Here is a 15,190-nt window from a genome sequence, read left to right as displayed (position 1 = left end):
ACTGCTCATGCTTGTTCCCAACATTGCTAAGAAAAGGAAAAGGGACAAAAGGAACAGAGAGGCAGTTCCAGGGTCCAGTCGGTGAACAGCAGTTATTGGGCTCCGAGGAGCACTGTCAGCCATGGAAGGGCTCACAAAGTTCAAGCCTCCAAGTTGCTTGTGGGGCGAAAATCAGTCTAAGAGCTAAATGGCAGAAGCCAAGTTACGGCGAAGTAGTTAGGCTTCCCCTGAGAATTGAGTTATGATTGTAGCAGAGTAAGTGAACCTTGAATATTTTTTTAAGACTATTAAAAAGTTCTGCTTGAACTTTTCGGAGAGGGGCGGGTGCAAACTTGCCTGAGAACCCCTGGGATCTGTGAAGCAAGGGACGAAAGTTCCAATACCTCTTCTCTGAGATTCAGTTATTGAAATCTGTTGAGGTGAACTAAGGGTCAGTGGGTGACCACAGCCAGGACCCAGGGACGAGGAAGACAAGGAAGCCCCTAAACAAAACTAATACTTTGAAGGAAGAAGGAGACAGGAGGGAGAGCTCCACCCCGCCACCCGACACCCCACCTCCACTGCCAGCCAGCTGGTTGAAGGGAGCAGCAGAGAAACCCGTCCTCTAGGGGGCAGTCTGGAGCCTCGGGATGTGACAGTGTGAGCGCGTCTAAGACGCCACCACTGCGGGTCAGGCCCGGGTTGGTGTGTAACCCTCCCCGACTCAGAGTAGCGCCAAAGGGTGAGGAGTGATCTTCCTTTTTTCCTCCTGAAGAACCGCTGCAGCCCGAAGGGGGATCTGCACTGAGTCATGGCGGACAGGAAGCGGAGCCCCGCGGCACCACCTGCCGGGGCGCTGGGCTGTGCCAGAAGGGAACCTCTGCAGAGGTATTGTCTGGAGCTGCGTTCAGCTTCCATAGATGCCTGGCAGCTGAGGAAGTATCAGTCCCCCGGCTGGATCGGCTAAGAGAGATTGGTTTTCCTGCTGATCTAAAGAGCGGTGGAGCTGGAGAGTTGTATTTTCCGAGGCCAGCTGCAGGCCGGGCATTTTCTATCCCCAAACTACAAACAGTTTAAAAGTTAAACTCACTCTACGTTAAACTCCTTCAACAAAGGAGGAGACGATGAGAGTGTCCGTGGTTCCGAGCTTAGGCTCTGTGGTTAGACGCGCCTGAATTAGAATTCTTTTTCTGTTACTTAGTAATAGCTCTGTGTCCTTGAGCCAATGCCGCAGCTGGTTTCCCCATCTGTTATGATCCTCCAAAGGGGACAATAATGATACCGATCTCATAGGATTGTTTTGAGAATTAAATAAGGTAAATCATGCGATGTGCGTGGCACAGCCTCAATAAATGTTAGGTTAAACAAACAGACCAACAGAAACCCACATAGGCACCAAGGTTATCCCATGGGAAGAGAACTGCATTTGGCAAGTCCCTCCGGTGGACCCAGCAAGTTGTGTGTGAGCAACGGTGAGTTGAGTTCACTTAAGACTTAGAGATGGTGCTGAGAAATCATGAGCCATTTGGTGAGAAAAAGGCCAATGAATTCGGGACAGGCCCAGAATATTCAGAAGGACTTGGATGATGAGTGGATTTAGACAAAAATCAAAGCATCCTGATTCCAAAAGGACTATGCCATTTTTGGAGTAATTTTTGACTCTCACTAAAGAGTTTCAGTGTTGTACAAGGACGTTCTCTATTTTAGTTTTTCCTCCACTTATTTCTCCCTTCCCCCCAAAGCTCCTTGGAGGATTGCTCCTTTGCATCTTTTGATTTAAATTCTCATTGGAAAATAATAACGTTGCTACTGTTCACTTGGTGTTTTGGTCCAATATGCTCCACTTCAGACACGGGAATGCCTTCCTGTGAAACATTTCACAGAGGTGAAGGACGGGCAACGCCTCTCAGGATGGTGGTGGAAGAGACATAAAACTTCATACGTCAGGAATCTTCTTGACAGGACTTACTAGGCCTGAGTCCAAGATGAAGCTGAGAAAAATGAAAAGGGATTTGGCTGACAAAGCAGATGACAGGCAGGGAGAGCCAGTGAAAGGGAATTGGCCAATGGCGAAAGGGGAATTGGCAGGGCTTTGTGAACCCCTTCTGGAAAACCATAAACCTCGGATTGTCCGTCTGGCGCACCAGTCCTCAGAGACACATCATTTTTGCCTGTGGAAGGTCCCTGCCAGGAAGCTGCACCTCAGGGGGCGCCTTTGGAAGAGTGGGTTGTGTCTGGATTGGTGCCCAACACTAAGCGGACGGGGATGAGAAGAAACCGCTCACAATGAGATCTCCGAGGGCTGGGAGATGGGGAGCCGCTCCAGTGGCTGACACTTGTGAGTCAGAGCGATGGGAAAAGAAGTTGAGACACAGAGGAAGAGGACGGGACGCTGGGGAGGGAGGAGGTGGGAAGCAGCTCTGTTTCTTCAGTCGGAGACTGTCGGGGCCTGCCCCAGACGGGTCCCCAGTTGCAATTACTAATCTAACCTTTTGAAACTCGAGTCTGCCTTCTTCCAGGTGAATAATCCACTCATCTGGGTCTTCCGAATGAGCACTTACCTTGTGAAAAATCTCTCTCAGGAGTAAACTCTGTGTTTGCCTGCGTGATCCCGACGTGGGTTGAGCTGACACGTGGGAGCCGGGCTGATCCTCGTCCAGTGGGAGAGCAGGGCCTTCACTTCAGAGCCCCCCGGATTCTTCCAGAGTGTCCTCTTCCTCTTGTCTTAGCGTTGTACCTTTTGGTTCCAGGCCATCCAGAACCCCACTGCGGGCCTTCTCCTTGGCCTCCCACTCAATTCTTTCCTTCCTGAGAGCTTCCTGGCTTATGACCCAATTTCCAACATCTCCCCTACCCAGATTAGCTTGAGATATGCTTCCTTTCCTTAGAGAATTGGCAGGGGAAAGCACATGCTAAGGTGTTAATAACCAGTAATAATTGTGATAAACTCTATCAGGGCATAATGCCCTAGCCTAGTGCATGGAAAATTATAATAATGTTCCCATACACTGAGGTAAATAAAAGTGAGAGACAATGGGCCACAGAGGGCTTGGCCAGAGCTCCACCCACACCTCCCCTACCATCCTCTCCCTTAAGGGCTGAAGGAATTGATATCTCCCAACTTCTGTAACCCTTTGTTCACATCAATTGGGAAGCTCTGTCTTAACCCAATGGCTTTTCAGATGTCCTTCAATAAGCCCTAGCAGTTTGCAGATGTGTCTCAGCGGGAGTGAGGGGCTGATCCGATGGGTCACCTACTTCAGCAACAGTATCTCTGCTTTTGTCTGTTTTATTAGGCCTCTGAATAAAATTGTATCAAAAGGGAGAATGTTGGCAGCATAAAGGAGTTAGAAAATCACTATCTTAAAACCAACAAATAAAATCTTTAATGGTAGAAGCTCAGTCAACCATGACAGGACAGTGAGGGAGATATTCTGAGGACAGAGGGGTTTTCTGGGGCCCTTCCTCCATATCATGCAGGCAATATAGTCTACGCCATACAGACCTCCACACAAACCTGCACATAATCTGTGCATATCTTGCCCCTCTGGCTTTAGGGGTTTAGTTTCTTTAAAAAAGTCTGATGCTTGAAAAAATTATCCTAATACCAAGTAGATTAATGCCAGAGCCTGCTAATGTCTCAGCTCACTGAAACCAAAAACACAATCACTGTTCTTGCCTTTGCTACCTTTTGTATTGCACCTTGATTTATTTCTGCTATTTTTCGGAAGCCACGCAACTAGGAGATCAAAGCGGCTGAAGAAAGCATAGCAAAATGAAGTGCTGTAGGTTGACTGAGCTATTTCATAAGATTGAGGCATTGGTTTATTTACTATTATTATTATATTATTTTGTTGTTACTATTGTATGTATTTCCATACCCACCTTGTTCCAAAAAGGACTCAAAATGGGAAAGATCCATTGATTTGTGTTCTGCGGAAGAGGTTTAATCTCAAAGTTTAGGTTACTTGGTGTTTGATGAGTGACATAATTTTAAAACTACCAAGGTTTAATGTGAAATTATTTTAACGTTTCACTTGCCTGATTTTAATTTTAAACCTTATATTAAAATAAAGTATCAATGAGAGTTACAGTTGTGTGTGTGTGTGTGTGTGTGTGTGTGTGTGTGTGCGTGCATACATGCACCTGTATGTGTTTTTTTCATTTATATTCCACATTGTTCTATAAAGGGCTTGAGGCACCTTACAAAGAATTTGAGCCAGCAAAAACTATAGTTTTAAATTTTAGGGAGAATGCCTTAAAAAAAAAAACTGATAAATTTTTACCTTTCAGCCAGGATTCACCAGTAACATTTTTTCTGTTAATCGATAGAATTTTGATAACACACTTGAGATATGCTCCTTCACCTTGAGAGGCTTATTTACCAGAGTTTTTCACTGCTTCTCAGCAGCAGCAGAGGCAAGTGGAGATGCAGAATTGCATCAAAGAACAGACTCATTTCTGTCACCCTTGCCTCAAATTCTCTTTTCTAAGGTTCTGAAATCTCTAAATACAGCTATATGATTTATTCTAGATACTTCCGGGCCAGTGGAATTCTAGTCCTCAAAATAAAAAGTTTTAGAGACAGCCCAATCAAGCTTTACTTCTTATAATATAAATCAATCTCCAGCAAAGAGAGCCTGTCCTTATGTGGGACTCAGCATCTCCTGAGGCACGATTCACAAAGCACAAAGTCAGCCAGTCAAGACTGTTTCTCTTGCTTCCAACTCTGTCTTACTCTTTGTTGCCTTTTCACTGTTCCCATGTGTTATATTGTCTGTGTGACCCTTATTTTAAAATACCTCAATATAAACGTTGCGATGTAGTTGTATATACAAGTTACTCTATCCTCTAAGAGCAGTTAGCTAGCATTTAGAATGCCGTGTTTGGGGATCTACCCTCCAAAGGTGGTTAACCAACAGATGAAGAACCCTCGCCAGAATCAAGATCTTCTAAGATGGTCACTTAGTATCTTTTTTTTTTTTTTTAAGATTTATTTATTGTTTATTTATTTATTTTTGGCTGCATCGGATCTTAGTTGCGGCATGGGGGATCTTCGTTGAGGCATGCGGGATCTTTACGTTGCGGCGCGTGGGCTCTTCATTGCGGCACAAGGGCTTCTCTCTAGTTGTGGTGTGTGGGTTGTTTTCTCTTCTCTAGCTGTGGCGCATGGAGTCCAGAGCGCATGGGCTCTGTAGTTTGTGGCACGCGGTCTCTCTAGTTGAGGCGCGTGAGCTAAGTGGTTGTGGCCCTTGGACTTAGTTGCCCCGTGGCATGTGGGATCTTAGTTCCCTGACCAGGGATTGAACCCGCATCTCCTGCATTGTAAGGCGGATTCTTTACCACTGGACCACCAGGGAAGTCCCAGTATCTTATTTTTTTATTGAAGTGTAGTTGATTTGCAATGTTGTATTAATTTCAGCTGTACAGCAAAGTGATTCAGTTATACATATATACACATTCCTCTTTTATATTCTTTTCCATTATGGTTTACCACAGGATATCGAATATAATTCCCTGTGCTATACCATAGGACCTTATTGTTTATCCATTCTATATATAATAGTTTGCATCTGCTGACCCCAAACTCCCAGTCCATCCGTCCCCCACCCCCCACCCCTTGGCAACCTCAAGTCTGTTCTCTATCTCACATGCCATGCCATGTGAGTCTGTTTCTGTTTTGTAGTTAATTTCATTTGTGTCATATTTTAGATTCCATGTAAGTGATATCATATGGTATTTTTCTTTCTCTTTCTGACTTACTTCATTTAGTATGATAATCTCTAGGTCCATCCATGTTGCTGCATATGGCGTTATTTCATTCTTTTTTATGGCTGAGTAATATTCCATTGTATGTATGTACCACATCTTCTTTTTTTTTCATTGGGGTACAGTTGCTTTACAATGTTGTGTTAGTTTCTGTTGTACAGCGAAGTGAATCAGTTATATGTATACATATATCCCCTCTTTTTTGGATTTCCTTCCCATTTAGGTCACCACAGAGCATTAAGTAGAGTTCCCTGTGCTATACAATAGGTTCTCATTAGTTATCTGTTTTTATACATATTAGTGTATATATGTCAATCCCAATCTCCAATTCATCCCACTCCCCCTTTCCCCCACTTGGTGTCCATACGTTTGATCTCTACGTCTGTGTCTCTTTCTGCCTTGCAAACAGGTTCATCTGTACCATTTTTCTAGATTCCACATATATGCATTAATATGTGATATTCATTTTTCTCTTTCTGACTTATTTCACTCTGTATGACAGTCTCTAGGTCCAGGCACATCTCTACAAATGACCCCATTTCATTCCTTTTTATGGCTGAGTAATATTCCATTGTATATATGTACCACATCTTCTTTATCCATTCATCTGTTGATGGACATTTAGGTTGTTTCCATGTCTTGACTATTATGAATAGTGCTGCCATGAACATAGGGGTACATGTATCTTTTTGAATTATAGTTTTGTCTGGATATATGCCCAGGAGTGGGATTTCTGGATCATATGGCAACTCTATTTTTAGTTTTTTGAGGAACTTCCATACTGTTTTCCATGGTGGCTGTACCAATTTACATTCCTACAATGGTGTAGGAGGGTTCCCTTTTCTCCACATTTGTTATTTGTAGACACTTCAATGATGACCATTCTGACTGGTGTGAGGTGCTACCTCACTGTAGTTGTGATTTGCATTTCTCTAATAATTAGTGATGTTGAGCATCTTTTCATATGCCTGTTGGCCATTTATTTGTATGTCTTTTTGGAGAAATGTCTATTTAGGTCTTCTGCCCATTTTTCGATTGGGTTATTTTGTTGTTGTTGAGTTGTATGAGCTGTTTGTATATTTTGGAAATTAATCCCTTGTCGGTCACATCGTTTGCAAATATTTTCTCTCATTCCATAGGTTGTCTTTTCATTTTGTTTATAGTTTCCTTTGCTGGGTCACTTAGTATCTTACATAAAATTAACTAAATCTACACCAGGAGGCTTATTGATTAGCATAGGGGGTGTTTAAAATAGTTTTTAATTGGTGAAATGAGCAGTATTCAAATAGGTGGCTGGTAAGTAGTGTCATACAGGAATGACTGCCCTTTCCTGAATGAAGTATTAGCACCTGGCAAGCCCAGCTTGCTGAATACAGATAGTTCAAGCTTGCGGTCTAGACCTCCGAATTGGTTCTGCATTCCTCCCCATCACGAGACACCCTGTGCCTGACCCAGCACAAAGTTGGCCACACCTGCCATCAGAATATGCTTGCCCTGAATTCAGTTAAGCCTTTTATGGGAAATGCTGAACAGAGGGTCCAAGGGTAAAGAGTGGGACCTCGCCAGCTACAGAGCAGGCTTAAGACTATCTTTGACCCTTAATGTGAATAAATATCTAGGTGTTGTCAGAATATTTTCTAAAACTAGGTTTCATTGTAATATGGCTCCTGGTAGCATGGTTGTAGGGAAAGGAGCATATAGGCTCCCCCGTCTCCCCCACTTCTAATGGTTGGAGGCTATTGACATTTACCAGAAAAACTTCATATTTACCAAAAGGTCAAATTGGCTTCAGTGGATTGCCATGCCATGCAAATTTCAAATCCGTGCTTCAAAGTCCAGAAATGACTCACTTGCAAACATGGAGAGTTCATTTAGATAAAGATGTTTAGCTTATGGTTGTGTTTCTTTCCCTTGGAATTTTGGGTCTCTGATTGCCTTCTGTAAATATCCCTCACTCAGTTGATAGAACTGTTTGGTGGGTCTTACACTTGTCCCTGAACACCCTTTTACTGTGATTTCTAGGATATTTTCCAAACCCTTTAAAATTCCGGGACCCTGAGAGTTGCCTGCTTAAGCAGTAGCTGTGCTCCTTTTCTGTGCCATTTCCTTATAAAACATTGAATTCGAAACAGGTTGCAGTAGAAATCTAGAGCCACTGAGGAAAGAGTGGAAGCTGGGTAGAATGTTCCCCCACTGTGCTGGCTGTGATGGGAAGCTCTGCCCAGGGTTCAGGGAGAGGCCCACTGGGGACCCCGGGCTTCATCCCTGCAAGATTTCTTTTGAGATTTCAGGCCTGTCAAGTTCATCTTCAAAGAACGCAGTGCTATTCTGATATTTTATTATTATTTGAGAGTCAACCGCTGACTAATTGGGTCTGGGACACATCAGGCCAAAGCCTGCCTTGGGGCAAGAGGTTGGAAAGATGATTGGGACCATGAGGGGGAACTGGGAATTGAGAGACCTCTTGGGAAGCATCAGGGTAGAAGAAGGTAACACAAAATTTGGCATCAGTAATGGTTTTTCTCTTATTCTCCTCCCTGAACTATTTGGAACACTGGGGGCCTTGAAGGTGACCACTGGCCTAGAGTGAATGAACATCCTCCCCAGGGCTGCAGGGCAGTGCATCAGAGAACCCCTAGGGGGCAGCACTCAGGCCCAGATCTCAGTGAGACTCTCAGCTGCAGGGCAGGCACCTAGGGGCACCATCTCCTGCTTCTCACATAAAGATTAGTGCACATGCAAAGATAAGGAATATTTTCCAAGCAGTAATAAGGTCTTGAATACAAAAAAGCAGCAAACCAGAGCATTCCAGCAAGAAAATAAGACCAGACTGGTGTGTCCAAAGGAATACAAGCCAGGTTTCACCAAGTTTTTACTGAGAACAAACTGGATGCTTTTATGAGAATCCTAGTGTATAATAATCATAAATGGATAATAATTACGTTTAAAATTTGGTCCTTATTCCGTATGTGGATTCAGTCATTCTTTGTCATATTGTCGTTTTCATGAAATCTGTTCATGAAAGTGACATAAGCATCCTGTGTTTATTACAGAGAACGACCTGGAATGGCTGGCTTCTCCCTGCTTATGGAAGTGACAGGTCTGGCGACACTAGCTGAATAGATGTCAGGGCATTTACTTCTTCATCACATCCCACATTCACCAATTTTAACTCTATTCAGAGAATTCCTCTTATGGTCCTGACCAGTGTGAAAAGTAAATGATCAGCCACTTCAAATATTGTGTGAATTTTCTTAAATAAGGAGACAAATCTTTAGACTGCCTTGGGGAAAGTTTCAAGCTGTATAATCTCTGACACAGATTGGTTCTCCTCCCTCTAATACCTGAAAGTATTCTAGAACCCAGCAATGTTTGGGCCCTCACTTTAATTGCCTACGATTCAGATGTGAACTGGTGCTCCCCCAGTCTCAGATGTCTGGGTAAATTCACTAGTTCCACATCTGTGAAAACTCCAGGCCTTGCTTTGATTTCTGCTGATTCTCGGAGTGGCTGACACCCTCATGGTACCTCCTGCCTCTGGCTTCTGGGTCCAGGTGTGCTGTCTCTGCATTAGCCTCTCTCAACCCAGGAGTAATACTCAGCCCCTTGCTATTTTACACCAAAAAATTCACTCTCTAAGCATTTCATGAGTAATACATTGTACTGAAGTTTTGGGACTCATGGGTGAGAGTGTGTGGGTAGGTACGTCATGTCGCATTACTCAAGACCTCACTAGGTCCTAGTGGCTCTCTTTCCTTTTTCCCTCCATCCCTCATTGTCCCTGGAAGCTCCATGATCTGCTCCCTCTGTTAGCCAAACTAACCCAGGTCCTCTTAGCTCCTCCCTCTACCCTTCCACCAAAGACCCACAGAACAAAGTGTCCTCTATTTAACAAGACCCAGGCTCCTTAGAAGAAAGCTAGAAATATAAATAACAACAACAGCAACACCAATTCATCTGCATGTATTTACTAGTGGATTGAGATCAAGTCTGAGTCTCTGCCTCCATTGAAAGGCAGCACAATGTTTCAGAAAAGGAGCTGAATTTAGAGTCTGCCCCTTGGTGTTAGAGCCAGCAGCACCCTTCACTAGCCATGTGGAAAAGCCAGCAATCCATTTCAAGCCTCAGTTCATCACCTGAAGAGTGAAGATGTTACTGATGTTTTGAATCATTATGCTGATCCGAGGAAATAGTTTATGCAATGTACTCTGAAACATCAGGGCCATGGTGCCCAGAACATTTTCAGCTTTTCCAGACTGAGGAGTGCTGCTGGCATTTAGGGATACTGGGTGTCCTGCATTGTGGGGAGATTCTATATAACACAGAGCTACTGCATTACCATAGCATGCCCATGGAGAAACACTGTATCTGAGCACAGTGTGAAGGAAAAGTATGTGACCTCTGAACTTCTGCCTTTCACACAAAATGCAGATGGATTGATACATAGTGCAGATGACTCTTTAAAAAGATTTTCCTCATTCTGGGTTATTTTAGCCCAATCTCTGTTCTGAGGTGATAGTTTCTCTGGTACCCAATAATACCGCCAACATTTTAATTACAATCTTGAGCTTTCTTCTATAAGGAGTGCTTCCACTTAAGATGTCTTTGTTTAATCTTTCAGTTTAAACTACATTATACCCTCCAGAAGACAAAAAGAAGGAGGAAAAATTATGGAATAGAGGACAGGGGAATTTTCCACATGGTGAATGTGCAAGGAAGCGGGTGATGCATGCATTGATCTGCTATTGATGCCAAGTAGTTGTCTTTTTTTGTGTGTGTAATAGTCAGGGTAGTCCATGGCACTATACAAAAAAGATCATGAACATTAAAGCTGATGGCAGGATTGTATGTATGATGTTCACAAACAAAAAGGAATTTAAATCATCTGTTCTCAATGACTGCTAATCATACTACACAGAAAAATACAATATTAAAATATTTCATCCTCAATGAATTAATCTTCCTTAGAAAATCTGATTGTTACAGGTAAAATATAGCATTTAGAACTTCCATTTAAAAATACAAATTTTATAAAAATTTTTAGAATTTTTCGAATGGGAATTATAAAAGTCAAATAGGAATGATAAAGAAAATTCTACTTTCAGGTAAAGTGTGCCAAAGTTTTATGAAAAATATTCTTTATTGTGAAAATAATGAAAGGAAAGAATACCTGAATTTCTCTAAAACTGCTAGTTCTAGTTATGCAATTGTCATTTTGGTAGTATTAACAAGAAAACACATTTACAATTTAACTGCAGTCATCTGTCAAATAGGATAGTGTAAATGTTGCATATGCATTAGGTTGAACATTACTTATGTATATTTTAAAATATAGGGTTCTTTCATTTAATCTTTTGATAATTTGGACTACACACTTAAGTCTTATTATAATACTCTATAACGATTTGGAAACATTTTCCTTAACTTCTGGCCCTGAAATCCATTCTAATGCCTTTATCAGTAGTCACTGTAAGCAAATGAAATTAGTATTTTTTGGCCTTAATATGAAGTTCAAAACTTAATATATTTGAAGGTGTGATGAAGTGACACCATCTTTCCATTTGTTTATATGGTCTGAAATCACAGTTCTGCACAGTGGACAGTTTTCTCTCTTCACAAAGTATATGTTGACAGATGAGAATTGGCTTTTGAAATTCAGCTTGACATATTGAACAAATATCATCCACAACTGAACACTGTCTCTTACTGGCAGCCACTTCGTAACTTGGTAGTGTAAAAAAATTGGCAAATATTAACAAATTGAAGGAGAAAACCCATATGATCATCTCAATAGATGCAGAGAAAGCTTTCGACAAAATTCAGCACCCATTTATGAAAAAAACCCTCCAGATAGTAGGCATAGAGGGAACTAACCTCAACATGATAAAGGCCATATATGACAAACCCACAGCCAACATCATCCTCAATGCTGAAAAACTGAAACCATTTCCACTAAGATCAGGAACAAGACAAGGTTGCCCACTCTCACCACTATTATTCAACATAGTTTTGGAAGTTTTAGCCACAGCAATCAGAGAAGAAAGAGAAATAAAAGGAATCCAAATCAGAAAAGAAGAAGTAAAGCTGTCACTGTTTGTAGATGACATGATACTATACATAGAGAATCCTAAAGATGCTACCAGAAAACTACTAGAGCTAATCAATGAATCTGGTAAAGTAGCAGGATACAAAATTAATGCACAGAAATCCCTTGCATTCCCATACACTAATGATGAAAAATCTGAAAGTGAAATTAAGAAAACACTCCCATTTACCATTGCAACAAAAAGAATAAAATACCTAGGAATAAACATACCTAAGGGGACAAAAGACCTGTAGGCAGAAAATTATAAGACACTGATGAAAGAAATTAAAGATGATACAACTAGATGGAGAGATATACCATGTTCTTGGATTGGAAGAATCAACACTGTGAAAATGACTATACTACCCAAAGCAATCTACAGATTCAATGCAATCCCTATCAAATTACCAATGGCATTTTTCACAGAACTAGAACAAAAAATTTCACAATTCGTATGGAGACACAAAAGACCCCGAATAGCCAAAGCAATCTTGAGAAATAAAAACAGAACTGGAGGAATCAGGCTCCCTGACTTCAGACTATACTACAAAGCTACAGTAATCAAGACAGTATGGTAGTGGCACAAAAACAGAAATATAGATCAATGGAATAGGATAGAAAGCCCAGAGGTAAACCCACACACATATGGTCACCTTATCTTTGATAAAGGAGGCAAGAATATACAATGGAGAAAAGACAGCCTCTTCAATAAGTGGTGCTGGGAAAACTGGACAGCTACATGTAAAAGAATGAAACTTAGAACACTCCCTAACACCATACACAAAAGTAAACTCAAAATGGATTAAAGACCTAAATGTAAGGCCAGACACTATAAAACTCTTAGAGGAAAACATAGGAAGAACACTCTATGACATAAATCACAGCAAGATCCTTTTTGACCCACCTCCTAGAGAAATGGAAATGAAAACAAAAATAAACAAATGGGACCTAATGAAACTTCAAAGCTTTTGCACAGCAAAGGAAACCATAAACAAGACGAAAAGACAACCCTCAGAATGGGAGAATATATTTGCAAATGAAGCAACTGACAAAGGATTAATCTCCAAAATTTACAAGCAGCTCATGCAGCTCAATATCATAAAAACAAACAACCCAATCAAAAAATGGGCAGTAGACCTAAATAGACATTTCTCCAAAGAAGACATACAGATGGCCAAGAAGCATATGAAAAGCTCCTCAACATCACTAATTATTAGAGACATGCAAATCAAAACTACAATGAGGTATCACCTCACACCAGTTAGAATGGGCATCATCAGAAAATCTACAAACATATGCTGGAGAGAGTGTGGAGAAAAGGGAACCCTCTTGAACTGTTGGTGGGCATGTAAATTGATACAGCCACTATGGAGAACAGTATGGAGTTTCCTTAAAAAACTAAAAATAGAATTACCATATGACCCAGCAATCCCACTACTGGGCATATACCCAGAGAAAACCATAATTCAAAAAGACACATGCACCCCAATGTTCATTGCAGCACTATTTACAGTAGCCAGGTCATGGAAGCAACCTAGGTGTCCATGGATGGACAGATGAATGGATAAAGAAGATGTGGCACATATATACAATGGAATATTACTCAGCCATAAAAAAGAACGAAATTGGGTTATTTGTAGAGACATGGATGGATCTAGACTGTCATACAGAGTGAAGTAAGTCAGGAAGAGAAAAACAAATGTCTTATATTAACGCATATATGTGGAACCTAGAAAAATAATACAGATGAACTGGTTTGCAGGGCAGAAATAGAGACACAGATGTAGAGAATAAACGTATGGACACCAAGGGGGGGGGAAGTGGCGGGGGAGGGGGGGCTGTGTGGGATGAACTGGGAGATTGGTATTGACATGTATACACTGATGTGGATAAAATGGATGAGTAATAAGAACCTGCTGTGTAAAATAATATATAAAATAAAATTCAAAAATTAAAAAAAAATATTGGCAAAACCCTGTCTGAAAGTTTTTAGGTGTGCAAAAAAGTCTAGAACTTTTAGTATGAGGTAGAGTAAAGCCAGCAATATCCCAAGAATCCATCTAGTTACATTACCAAACTCCCCATAGCTTATAAGGTAACAAAACCAAACTGGTATGGGAACAAAAGTTTGGTAATACTGACATAATTCTTCTAAAATCATATACCAGTAACCCTTGGATTTAAAAGGCATGATTTATCACAGGATATTGAATATAGTTCCCTGTGCTATACACGGAAAAGAATATTAAAAAAGATTGTCTATATGTGTATAACTGAGTCACTTTGCTGTACAGCAGAGATGGGCACAACATTGTAAATCAACTATACTTAAATTTTAAAAATTAAAAAAATAAAATCAAATGGGCATGATGAAAGAAGGCACCAGCAAAATAGGCATTTTAAGCCCATGAAGAGGAATTTCAGAATGAAGTCTGTAATTCCAGCAATTGAAGTACTTCCCAGAAGCTCCAATGGGGTCTAGAGCAGGCTTTTTAAAAATTAAGCTATAATAAAGTGACTGAGAATAAAAGGTGTAATATGAAAGAATGGAAGATCCTGCTATGAATACCAGTAACCAAGCACACTGAATCTGTGAGCACCTTTCTCTTAGAAAAACCTGATTTAAAATGCTTTTGGTTGCAGGTATAAAAGTTATAAGTAGCCCAATTCCAAGAGCAACTCCTGTTGTATGCTGTATAACAAGTTTAACACCCAGAATCAAAATAAATAGAAGACTTTTTTGCAACCCCTTGAAGAGATATCGGAATTGTGAGAAGGAGCTACTACCATGATCTCCAGACTCCGTGTCAGTATCATCAGGCTGCCTTGCTTCATGGTGGAGGTGACTCCGTAGCGACTATGTACACGTTCCTGGGTACAGCTCTGGACACCTGACCTTATATTTCTGGAGCTTGGGTTTCCAGCACATTCTCTAGGTATGGAGTTCATCTGGATATGAGCATCTCCAGAATCAAAACAGGAGGTTTCTCCTATCAATCTTGTTTGGACACATGGGAGGCTAAGGCATCCTCACTGCCTGCAGCTCCTGAAGGACTGTGCAGTTGACAACCGTTGGCTTACATGACCCTTGAACACTTTTCTGTGATCCAGATTTCTTTGCTTCAGGGCTCTGTCTCCTCTCATGACATTGAGTGGACCGAGGCCCAGGTGTCGACTGCAGGAACAGCGGGAGATGCCGCCTCGAGGCCTTCAGTCAGGGCCATCACCTTCAAACCCCATGACCAACAACTCCAGCCCTGCTTGACAGCCCAAATAGTTGTCTTTCCAATGTCAGTATAACCCAGTATAAATAACTGTTGAGCTAAAGGAAGTACAAATTTCAAGTACCTTTCCCAT

The 15,190-nt window shown here is 41.4% G+C and overlaps 1 pseudogene; it reads right to left on the bottom strand.

Moving 5' to 3' along the window:
* Positions 1–11,266: 11,266 nt before the first annotated feature.
* LOC137756556 (E3 ubiquitin-protein ligase RNFT1-like) lies at positions 11,267–14,931 on the bottom strand (annotated as a pseudogene).
* Positions 14,932–15,190: the final 259 nt, after the last annotated feature.

This window comes from Eschrichtius robustus, chromosome 2, assembly GCF_028021215.1.
Source record: "Eschrichtius robustus isolate mEscRob2 chromosome 2, mEscRob2.pri, whole genome shotgun sequence".
Classification (NCBI taxonomy): domain Eukaryota; kingdom Metazoa; phylum Chordata; class Mammalia; order Artiodactyla; family Eschrichtiidae; genus Eschrichtius; species Eschrichtius robustus.
The sequence above is the reverse complement of the archived record's forward strand: the minus strand, read 5'-3'. Positions and strand labels throughout refer to the sequence as shown.